Source organism: Rattus rattus, chromosome 1 (assembly GCF_011064425.1).
Source record: "Rattus rattus isolate New Zealand chromosome 1, Rrattus_CSIRO_v1, whole genome shotgun sequence".
Taxonomy (NCBI): Eukaryota; Metazoa; Chordata; class Mammalia; order Rodentia; family Muridae; genus Rattus; species Rattus rattus.
The window spans coordinates 9,263,959-9,274,131 of NC_046154.1; the positions used below are offsets into that span (position 1 = coordinate 9,263,959).

The 10,173-nt window shown below is 47.5% G+C and overlaps 1 protein-coding gene across 1 annotated transcript in view; it reads left to right on the forward strand.

The window, feature by feature from the left end:
- Camta1 (calmodulin binding transcription activator 1) overlaps positions 1-10,173 on the forward strand; it is an 828,009-nt gene that overhangs the window by 379,127 nt on the left and 438,709 nt on the right.

The following is a 10,173-nucleotide window of genomic DNA, read 5'->3' on the forward strand; positions in this document are numbered from 1 at the left end:
CAGTTGCTTTCTCTGATGACATCTTGGTGGATATTTTATTATCTTGACATTCACAAGTGCGTGCTAAACACAGGCTGGTTGCCTGGCATTGTGTTATAAAGCCTTAGAGATAGAAAGGAAACAGGGTGGATTGTATGTGTGTCTGTCTGTCTGTCTGCCTATCTATCTATCTATCTATCTATCATCTATCATTACATAATTTATCTTTATGTAATCAATCAATCAATCATTATATAATTTATCATTTTGTAATCTATCCATCTATCATTATATAATCTATCATGATGTAATCTATCAATCAATCATTATGTAATTTATTTATCATTTTGTTATCTACCTATCTACCTACCTATCCATCCATCCATCTATCTATCTATCTATCTATCTATCTATCCATCCATCCATCTATCTACCTACCTACATATCTGTCTATCTGTCTATCCATCTATCTACCTACATATTTATCTGTCTATCTGTCTATTTACCTACATATTTATTTGTCTATCTGTCTATCTGTCCATCCATCTGCAACCATCTATTCCCATCTGTATATCCATCCATCCATCTATCTATCTATCTATCTATCTATCTATCTATCTATCTATCTATCTATGTATCTGTCTATCTATCTCTCTGTCTGTCATCTATCTATCTATCTATCCATCCATCCATCCATCCATCCATCCATCCATCTGCAACCATCTATTCCCATCTGTATTTCCATCCACCCACCCTGGACTGCAGATACCTGCATTTCCTGCTGTGTTGAGCACGAATGGCCTTGGATAGTGAGCTAAATGTGGCTACAGCAAGGGGACAGGAAGGTTTTTTCTTTAAGTAGGGACTGGCAGGGCCAGGAGAGAGCCTGAAAAGCATCCTTGCAGTTTCCAAAGACAAGCCCCAGCCATAAGCAGTTGGGCTTGGTGGATGCAGACACCCCCCTTGCTGGTATGGCACGATTGATCAATCTAGGCACATGACCAGAGCAGGAAGCAAAGAAGCCTACTGTGTGTGGTGAGCTGCACTAGGTAGGCAGTAACAGAAGACCTACTGGTGTCTGGCCAGGGACGAGCCAGGAGGGGCCTGAGGGAACATACTTTGGAGGAATCCTTAAGGAAACAGTTAAGGGACAAGCCGACCACCGGGGCCAGCCTGGCAAAACCTCTCCTTCCTCTCTGTCCTCACCACTCCCAAGACCACACTGAGCGCTAGCCCAGGGAAGCCTGGCCACCTGAAAGGGAAGCCATGGCTGACAGATCGGGAAGGGAACTGGTCCTCAGTGTAATCCAAGCCCATAGAGTGCCCAGGACAGACTTTGGCCTCATTTCTAAAGTGACTCTGTCTCTTGTCACTCCCTGGCAGCTGGTATCTTCCAAGATCTTCCAGGGAGTATACTTTTTGCCAGCTACCTCCGTGCCATGGTTTCTGTTTGGTGCCATCTCTCCCAACACCCACGGCTTCCCCGGCTCCTGCTGGTGTTGCTCAGTCTCCCTCCGACTGCCCTGTTTTACCTCACCTTTGACCTCTCCTTTCCTCCTACAAGTTGACCTCCTGTTGCACACATTTTCACACTTTCATGCACTTCCCCATCCACTTCCCACAGGAGGAGGAGGAAGGAAGAGGAAGGAGAGAGAGAGAGAGAGAGAGAAGGAGAGAGAGGAAGAGATGGGGAGAGAGAAACAGAGAGAGAGAGAGAGAGAGGGAGAGAGAGAGGGAGGGAGAGAGAGAGGAGGGAGGAGAAGGTGGAGAGGGAGGGGGAGAGGGAAGGAAGGAGAGAGAGAGAGAGAGAGAGAGAGAGAGAGAGAGAGAGAGAGAGAGAGAGAGAGAGATCTCCCCTCCTTCCTTTTCCAAGCTCCCCTTTCACCCACGATTCTCACCCCACAGTGCGGCTAGGAGGCAGTAGGAGCTCTTCCTCTCAGACTGGTCTCCAGACCCACCGGCCTGGGACTTCTTTCCCAATTTTTCAGAAAGCCTATGAGGCCTGGAAACTCACATTGGTCCACTGTCACTATTTCATCCCCATCTCTCACAGAAATCCCAACATTGTCCCATTAGAGTTTCTCATAGCAGACAAAAGAGGTTGTTGTCCTGGATCACGCTCCAGGATTCCAACCATGGTGACATTTCTTTGATCTTGTAAGCCAGGTTGTCCAACCTTTGGAGAATAATGGTATTTGTGGAATGCCCCGTAGTTTCTGGTGTGTTTGATGTTCTCTCTCATGGTTGGATCCGATCACTCAGCGTAGCTCAGAGGTGATGTAAGCTGTTTCAGTCCGTCTTATCGGAGGCTCCTTGTGTCTAACCCCCTTCCTGGTTGGCGTTAACTGATGGGATGATTAAAGCAGCCCGACTGACGCCTGTACTTCCCGTATTTTCTGGCAAAAAAAAAAAAAAAAACAAAAAAAACAAAAAAAACAAAAACCCAACAACAAAACCTGATAAATATCTTATGAAGTGATACTTGGGGACTTTATGATCACCATGCTTCTTGTCAAACTGAAAACAGTTTTATGAGCGATTTTATTGTGATATAACTTATCTACTGTATAATCCGCCCACTTAGATTATTTATATTGCTTTTCCCACATGTATGTCCGTGCACTCACCATGTGTGTGCCTGGGTCCCTGCAGAGGCCAGAAGAGGGTGTCAGATGAGGTGGAACTGGAATGGTTGTGAGCTGCCTGGTAGGTCCCGGGAACTGAACCTGGGTCCCGTGAAGCCAGGGTTCTTAAGTGCTCAGTCATTTCTCCATCCCCTAAGCCACCCTTTCAAGTACACATGTCAAATGGGTTTTAGTGTGATGACAGACAAGGTCTGTTCTTCATTAACATTTTGCCACCTCAAAAAGGTGGCCTTTTCTTTTAGCTACCGTCCTACAGTCTTCCTATCCTTGGCTTACCCCTGACTCTATGCAGTCATTGATTTACCTTCAATATTTAGTTTAAACTTACAAAAGTGTGGGGTGTGTATGTGTGTGTGCATGTATGATTGTGCATGTGTGGATGTGTGTGTGCATGCATGTGTGTGTGCATGTGTGAATATGCATTCATGAATGTGTGTTAGTATGGGTGTGTACATGCTTGTGTTGTGAGTGTGTGTGCATGCATGTGTATATATGTATATGTGCTTGCATGTGAGTGTGTGCATGTGTGAGTGTGCGTGCATGTGAGTGTGTATCTGTGCGTATGCATGTGTTCATGTGTATGAGTATGTGTATATACATGGACACGTTGTATGTGTCCATGTATGAGTGTATATGTATGTGTGCTTACATGCATGTGAGTGTGGATGTATGAGTACGTATGTGTGCGTGTGTGTGTGTGTGCTTGCATGCGTGTGTGTATGTGCGCGTGTGTATCTGGGTACACCTGTGTGCTCATGTGAGGGTTGGCAGTGAACGTTGGGTGTCTTCCTCTCCATCTTACCTATTACAGTAGGGGTCTCACTGAGCCCAGAGCTCCCTGATTGGCTAGGCTAGCTGGCCAGGGAGCTCCAGGCATCTGTCTGTCATGGTCACCCCCAGCTCTTAGGTTACAGCTGTGTGCCACCAGGCCTGGGTTTTACATAGCACCAGGGATCTGAACTCAACCTCATGGTAGGCACTTTACCCATTGAGCCTCACCTCTAGCCCTCTGCTGTGAATTTTCATATAAATTAAATTATACAATAAGTAACTGGCTTCCTTTTTGGCATCATTTTAATTATATTTTGTTGTATATATCATGCATACATACTTACAAGATATGCGTATGTACATATATGCCATGGCACATGTGTAGAAGTCAGCGAATGATCTTTCAGAGTCAGTTCTCTCCTTCTGCCATGTGGGACCTGGGGTGCAAACTCAGGTTAGTCTTGGCCGCAGTCACCCTTACCCAAGGAACCATCTTGTTGACCCTAGCATGATGTTATGTAAGATCCATCCAGGTTGTAGCATTTATTAGAACTTTATTTCTTTTTAATGTGAGTGTGTGTGTGCGTGTGTGTGTATTTGTGTGAGTGCATATGTGTGTGTGTATGAGTATGTAAGAGTATTGTGTCATGTGTATGTATGTGTGTGTGTATGTGTATGTTTGTATGTGTGAGTATGTTGTGTATGAGTATGTGTATGTGAGTGTGTTGTGTGTATATGTATGTGTGTGTATATGTATGTGTGAGTATGTGTTTGTATATAAGCATGTGTATGTATGTGAGTGTGTGTGTGTGTGAGAATGTGTATGTGTGAGAATATGTGTGTGTATGTCTGTAAGCATGTGCATGTATGAGAGTATGTGTGAGTGTGTGCATGTATGTATGTGTATGTGTGTGTATGTGTATGTGTATGTATGCATGTGTGTGTATGTATGTGTATATGTGTATGTGTGTGTTGTATGTGTATGCATGTGTGTATGTGTGTATATGTGTGTGTATGTATATTTGTGTATGTGTGTGTGTATGTGTATGTGTGTGTGTATGTGTGTGTATGTGTGTGTATGTATGTGTGTGTATAAGTATGTGTATGTGTGTATGTGTATGTGTGTATGTGTATGTGTGTGTATGTGTGTTGTGTGTGTATGTATGTATACATGTGTATGTGAGTATGTGTGCATGTGTATGTATGTGTGTATGTATGTGTGTGTATGTGTATAAGTACTTGTATGTGTGTGTATGGTGTGTGTGTGTTTGTGTGAGCAGGCCAGAAGTCAGCCTTAGATATCATTCTTCAGGCACTGTCCACCCTATTTTTTGATACAGTTTCTCACTGGGACCTTTGGGACCTGAAACTAGCTGATCAGGGACAGGCTGGTGGCCAGTGAGCTCCGGATCTACCTGTCTCAGCCTCTCAAGCTCTGGGATTACAGGCATGAGCTCTTTGTGTGAGTGCTGGGGTTCACGCTTAGGTCCTCGTGCTTCTGTGACAAGCACTTTACCAGCTGAGCCATCTTTCTAGCCCTCTTAATTCCTTAACGAGGTCAACTAAAATCCGGTTGTGCAGATCCAGCACCTGTTGGTTATCCACCCCTCAGCTGATGGACATCTGTGCAGTTCTCACTTGAACCAGCGTGATGTGGCTGGGACACGTGATAACTCAGTAATTACATGTGAGGAATGGCCAGGCTAGGACTGTTCCAAATAGAGGTCCCCCATTCATACATCCATCCTCAACAGGTGAGAGTCCCATTCTTCAGCCAGTGTATCTGACTGACGTTTTCATTCTATCACTGTGTGCACTGTGACATCCCACTGTGTGCACCAGGACAACCCACTGTGTGCACAGGGACATCCTACTATGTGCACAGTGATATCCCACTGTGTACGCAGCCACATCCCATTGTGTGCACAGGGACATCCCACTGTTGCACAGTGACATCCCACTGTGTGCAAGTGACCTCGCACTGTGTGCCCCATGATATCCCACTGTGTGCACTAGGACATCCACTGCATGCACAGGGACATCCTGCGGTGGGTTTGATAGCCCATTCCTAGGGCTGCTGACTTTCGTGAATATTTGCTCATCTTCCTTGGAGAAATGCTTATTCTGATCCTTTGTTAATTCTTTTTTTTCTTGGCCTTTGTGAAGTCAGGATTCATCAGTTCATCACTAGACCCGTGATTCAAGAATGTTAATGTTGCTTTTGCTGTTCTGTATCCCTCCCTACCCGTGGTCCTCGTGGTGTAACCAGAGATCGCTACACTATTCACGCTCTACATGTGCTGCCTTGGATTCCAACCCTGCACCCCTCAGTCCTTCAACCCACATCTACCACCGGCAATCTTTGTTTAGCTCCTTGTCTCTGTATATTTGGAGGTTTTAGGTCACACGTGTAAGAGACACCGCAGACCATTATTACGTCTTTCCGTGGCCTCTTTCATTTAGCATATCCTCCCCCAACACATACACCACCCATGTTGGGGCAATTAGAAAGACTTGCTCTATGTTAAGGCTGACTAGTATTCTAATAAATGTGGGTGTGCACATGCGTAGCATGGTAGATGTGTGTGTATGCACATGTGTATCATGTGCTCTTCGTACCCTGACGAAAGCTCATGGCACCGTTCGCATGAAGGCATGGGTATCGTGGCGCATAGAATCCTGCGGTGAACACGGTGCTGCAGAGTCTTTGTGAACGGTTGACTTAATCTCTCTGAGTGTATGTCCAGAAGGAAGATCGTTAGACTCTTTAGCAACCCCCATGCTTACAATGATGTCCAGAGCCAGGGTGGTTCCTTCAGCATCCGGAGACGTGCGCTAGGCTTGTTGGTGTGTGAACTGTGTGCCCCAGGCCTCCTTCCCTTTCCCAGTCAGCATTTTATTTGTTCTGTTACTGAAACCGGAGCTTGGAAATCTCCAAGGACTGTAGTTGAATCACTCAACTCAGTCAGTTCGCTTCTTTGTGTGTTTGTTGCTGTTATCCGGTGCCTGTGTGTTACTTCCCAAGGATCAGGCGTGAGCCCTTTGGGCTGCGCAGCTGTGTGGCTGTTCGGTTGTGCGGCTGTGCAGCTATGTGGCTGTGCGGCTGTGCGGCTGCGCGGCTGCGTGGCTGTGCGGCTGCGCACTGTGTTCCCCTTTGTATCTGCTAACCCCCTATGCTTTGAAGTCTACTTTGCCTCCCATTGATGTAGCCACTCCAGTGTCCTTCAGTCTGTTTGTACTGTGATGCCTTTTCGATTCTTTTTATTTTTATCCTTTTTGTATCTTGTATCATTGTGCATAACTGCTGACTTTATTTTTACATAGCTATACGGTACTGATTTCTCTCTGTCCCTGAGTTTGTAATCTTACAATATAGTAAGAAAACCTTGGTTCTACACCCAAATTGATGCGTTTTTCTAGTATTTCTGCAGTTTCCTTTTTAAAGATGTGCTTCTTTGACCCACCTGGGGTTTAAGCTTGGGTTGGGTGTGAGATCTAATTTTATCTTCCTCTAGATTGTTTGCCTGTTGTCCCAGCAACGGTTTTTTTTTTTTTTTTTTGTTTTTTTTTTTTTTTAATCACTCCTTTCTGCAGTGGCCTGAGAGCTACGCTTATCCTACATTGAATTTCCAACTGCAGTTGGGCGACTACCCACACTTTGTTTCCAGCTCCACATCTGAGGCCGGGGAGCCGATGCTTTAATTATGGCTGCCCTGTGACTGGCGTTGCCTGGGAGGAGTTCTGCCCCCGACACACCCGAGGGACACCTCTGCTTCTCCTCGTCTTCCAAGATGTACTTACATTTTATTTTCCTGAGTGAACTCCTAGCATTGATCTGCGTAGCTCCGTGGTATGGGATTCAGTTTGTAAATCAGCCCAGGGACAAGTGGCCTCCTTGCGACACCAAGTCATTCATCTAAGAACAACTGTTGCCTACCTAGGCCTGGTGCTAGCTCACAAAAGTTTTCTTCTTTCCTTAGACGTTTTACACGTAGCCGCAGTAAGTGTATTCCTGCATATTTTATCTTCTTTGTACTACGGGTGGGATTTCTGCATAACGTCAACTTCTGAAAGTCAGTTTCCACATCCCCCTACTTATTGACACCTCTCTTGTTTGATCTCTCAATGTGGGGTTCCCCATTTTCCCCCAATAGTAACTGCTTTCAGTCTTCGAATTCTGTCAATCTGATGGGCAGCGGATGGTGGAGAAGCATTTTATTTTTTTCTAAATTTCAGCCCATAGAGCCCTCTGTGGATGGTTTCCGTGGGCTGTGTACTTTCACAGCCCGAGTCTCTGGCTGTTCCTGCCACTCAGATGAAAACCGGCTCCCCTTTCATGACCCTGACAGGTGCTTCTCCAAAACCCAAGTGCAGCTGTGTGAGGTGAGGTATGTCAGCCTCAGGACAGGCCTCCCGGAGGAAGCTCTGGGCTGCCTCGTTCTGATGTGTAACTGCAGTGTTAGTATCCACATTAGCAACCCCTGCATAACAACTGCGCTTGGCGCCTTGCTGGTCCCTCTACTGGGCCTCGGGATGGTTAATTCCTAGTTCCCACCCCAGAGGGGCTTTCACGGTAATCGGAGAGAAGGTAATCGGAGAGAAGACGTTTGCAGTAGAAGACGCCTCTGCGTGACACCAGGGCTGCCCAGCAAACATCCGAGGTGCTGTGTGAGCGACAGCCACGGCAATGAGTTTCTGTGTAAAGTGAGCGAAGAGACAAGCATGCTGGTCTCTCCTCCCAGCTCTCACGGCTTTACGGGGAAGCAAATGCGTGCACTGTCTGAAAGCTCCACCCTGTTTTCATCCTGCACCTTCTCCAGCAACTCAGTGCACACCTTTGAGAGGACCTCCATTTCTAGTGAGTGGATTGAGGATCAGCCCTGTTACCCGTGATGATGCCTGGGGTTGGGATATCTACAACACCTTGCTCCGACTACCCTTACTCCTTCCCTGACCCAATTCCTGGCGTCCGTTCTCTTCTGTCCTCTCCTCTCCCTTTCTCTCCCTCCCTCTCTCTGATTCTCCTGCAGGGTTTGAGATACGCTTACTGCTCCCCCATCTTCATGAGAACTGAGCCCTTCCCACCCTTCGATAAAGGAACCTCTCCCACCTTCCCAGCCCCAGTCGTCTCCTCAGCTAGCAGTTCCCACGTCCTTCTGCTGCTAGCCCAAACCAGGGTGTTACTATGGGATAGTAGGTACGCGCACCAGCCTGTGGGGGAGAAGTTTCCATGCTCAATTAAGTGCTAGCTCATCTGTTGTACACAGGGTGCCGTGTCCCTTCAGAGATGGAAGCCCCCGGCCTCCTGCGTGGTCCTTCTGTGGGCGATAGCACATGGCCGTGGGTGGTGGCACGGGTACCGTTGACATCCGCTTCGCCTCTGTCTTTCTAGCTCCACTCGCTTCTCTAACAAGCGCCGTAGTCGATGCTCGTCACAGCTGGGTTGTTTTCTGTGATCGTTCATGTGTACATTTGTCCGTTCACCACCTACCCATCCGCTTGTTAACAAAGACACATCCTAGACCTCACTGGGAGTTCCACATTTACCGGTCGGCTGACACGTGCACAGTGAGAGGGGCCCTCTCTACCATCACCTCTTAGGTGCTGGGTAGCATTGAGCACCCACGACCTTGGGAAGTTGTGGCTAGAACCTTCCTGTCGGTCTCCTCATGAATTAGGTGGCCCAGGTACATCAGGTGAGAGTCTCAAGAACCCTTTGAGTCCTGGTCGGGTTTTGCCAACTTGACTCCTACTAGAGTCTGCTGGGAAGAAGGAACCTCGATTAGCGCCAAAGCCTCCATCGGATTGGCTAGCAGCAAGTCTGGGAGGCGTTCCTTAATTGGTGATTGATAGGGCAGGGTCCAGCCCACTGTGAGTGGTGCTACCCCTGGCCTGGTGGACCCAGGGCGTCTGAGCAAGAGCAGCTTGAGCAAGTGATGGCCTCTGCTTGAGCCCCGCCTCCTGGTTCCTGTCCTGACTTCCCTCTGTCACGGATTGTACCTCGCGAGATGAATAAACCCCTTCATCCCCAGATTTGGTTATGATGTTTAGCATCTTAGAACATGTTGTTCCGCAGAGGGCGCCAGGCTGCAGGAAGCAGAGTCGGTGTGTGCCCCTCTGTGTGTGCTGCCGTGGTTCAGAGGGGGAAACTCAGGGCTCCGTGTGCACCAAGGGCCCGGAGGATAGGAAGGACGCCCGCAGATCTGGGAAGAGCATCTGCTCGGAAAAAGTAACAGGATCGAGTGCACTGAGCGTAAGCCGGCAGGGTTCTAGCCGCACTGTCCAACCATCTACAGGCTGCACTCTGCCCCCACTCCCCCTTCCCTGAGTAGATCAGCACTTGCTATCTTTGCAGAGGAAGCTGTGCATCTGGGGCTGACTCTCCACCGAGTGGGGCCACACAGGCAGAGGTGCCATCCCCTACCTGGACTGGCTATGACAGAGTTTTCCCTGTGATCTAAGCTACCGTGTGACCACCTGCTGTTTACACAATCCTTTGTTGTTTTTGGAGCAGGAGGGTAATTACCCTTGTCCTTAATAACTGCATTTGTTTCCCTGATGAGCAGAGAGACTCCGGAGCCTACACTGTTAAAAAGAGGTTAGGATTAAGTTTCTCAACCTGCCGCTGGTGTGGGGGGGAGATCTCCACGCCAATTACTGTCCCCTTGATGGGATTAGTCACTGCGTTAATTGCTACTCAGAAAAGCTGCCAAGTCTGTTGTTTTAGACTTGAGCTTTTAAAATATTGCAGATGTCATCTCAAATGCAAATTGTATTT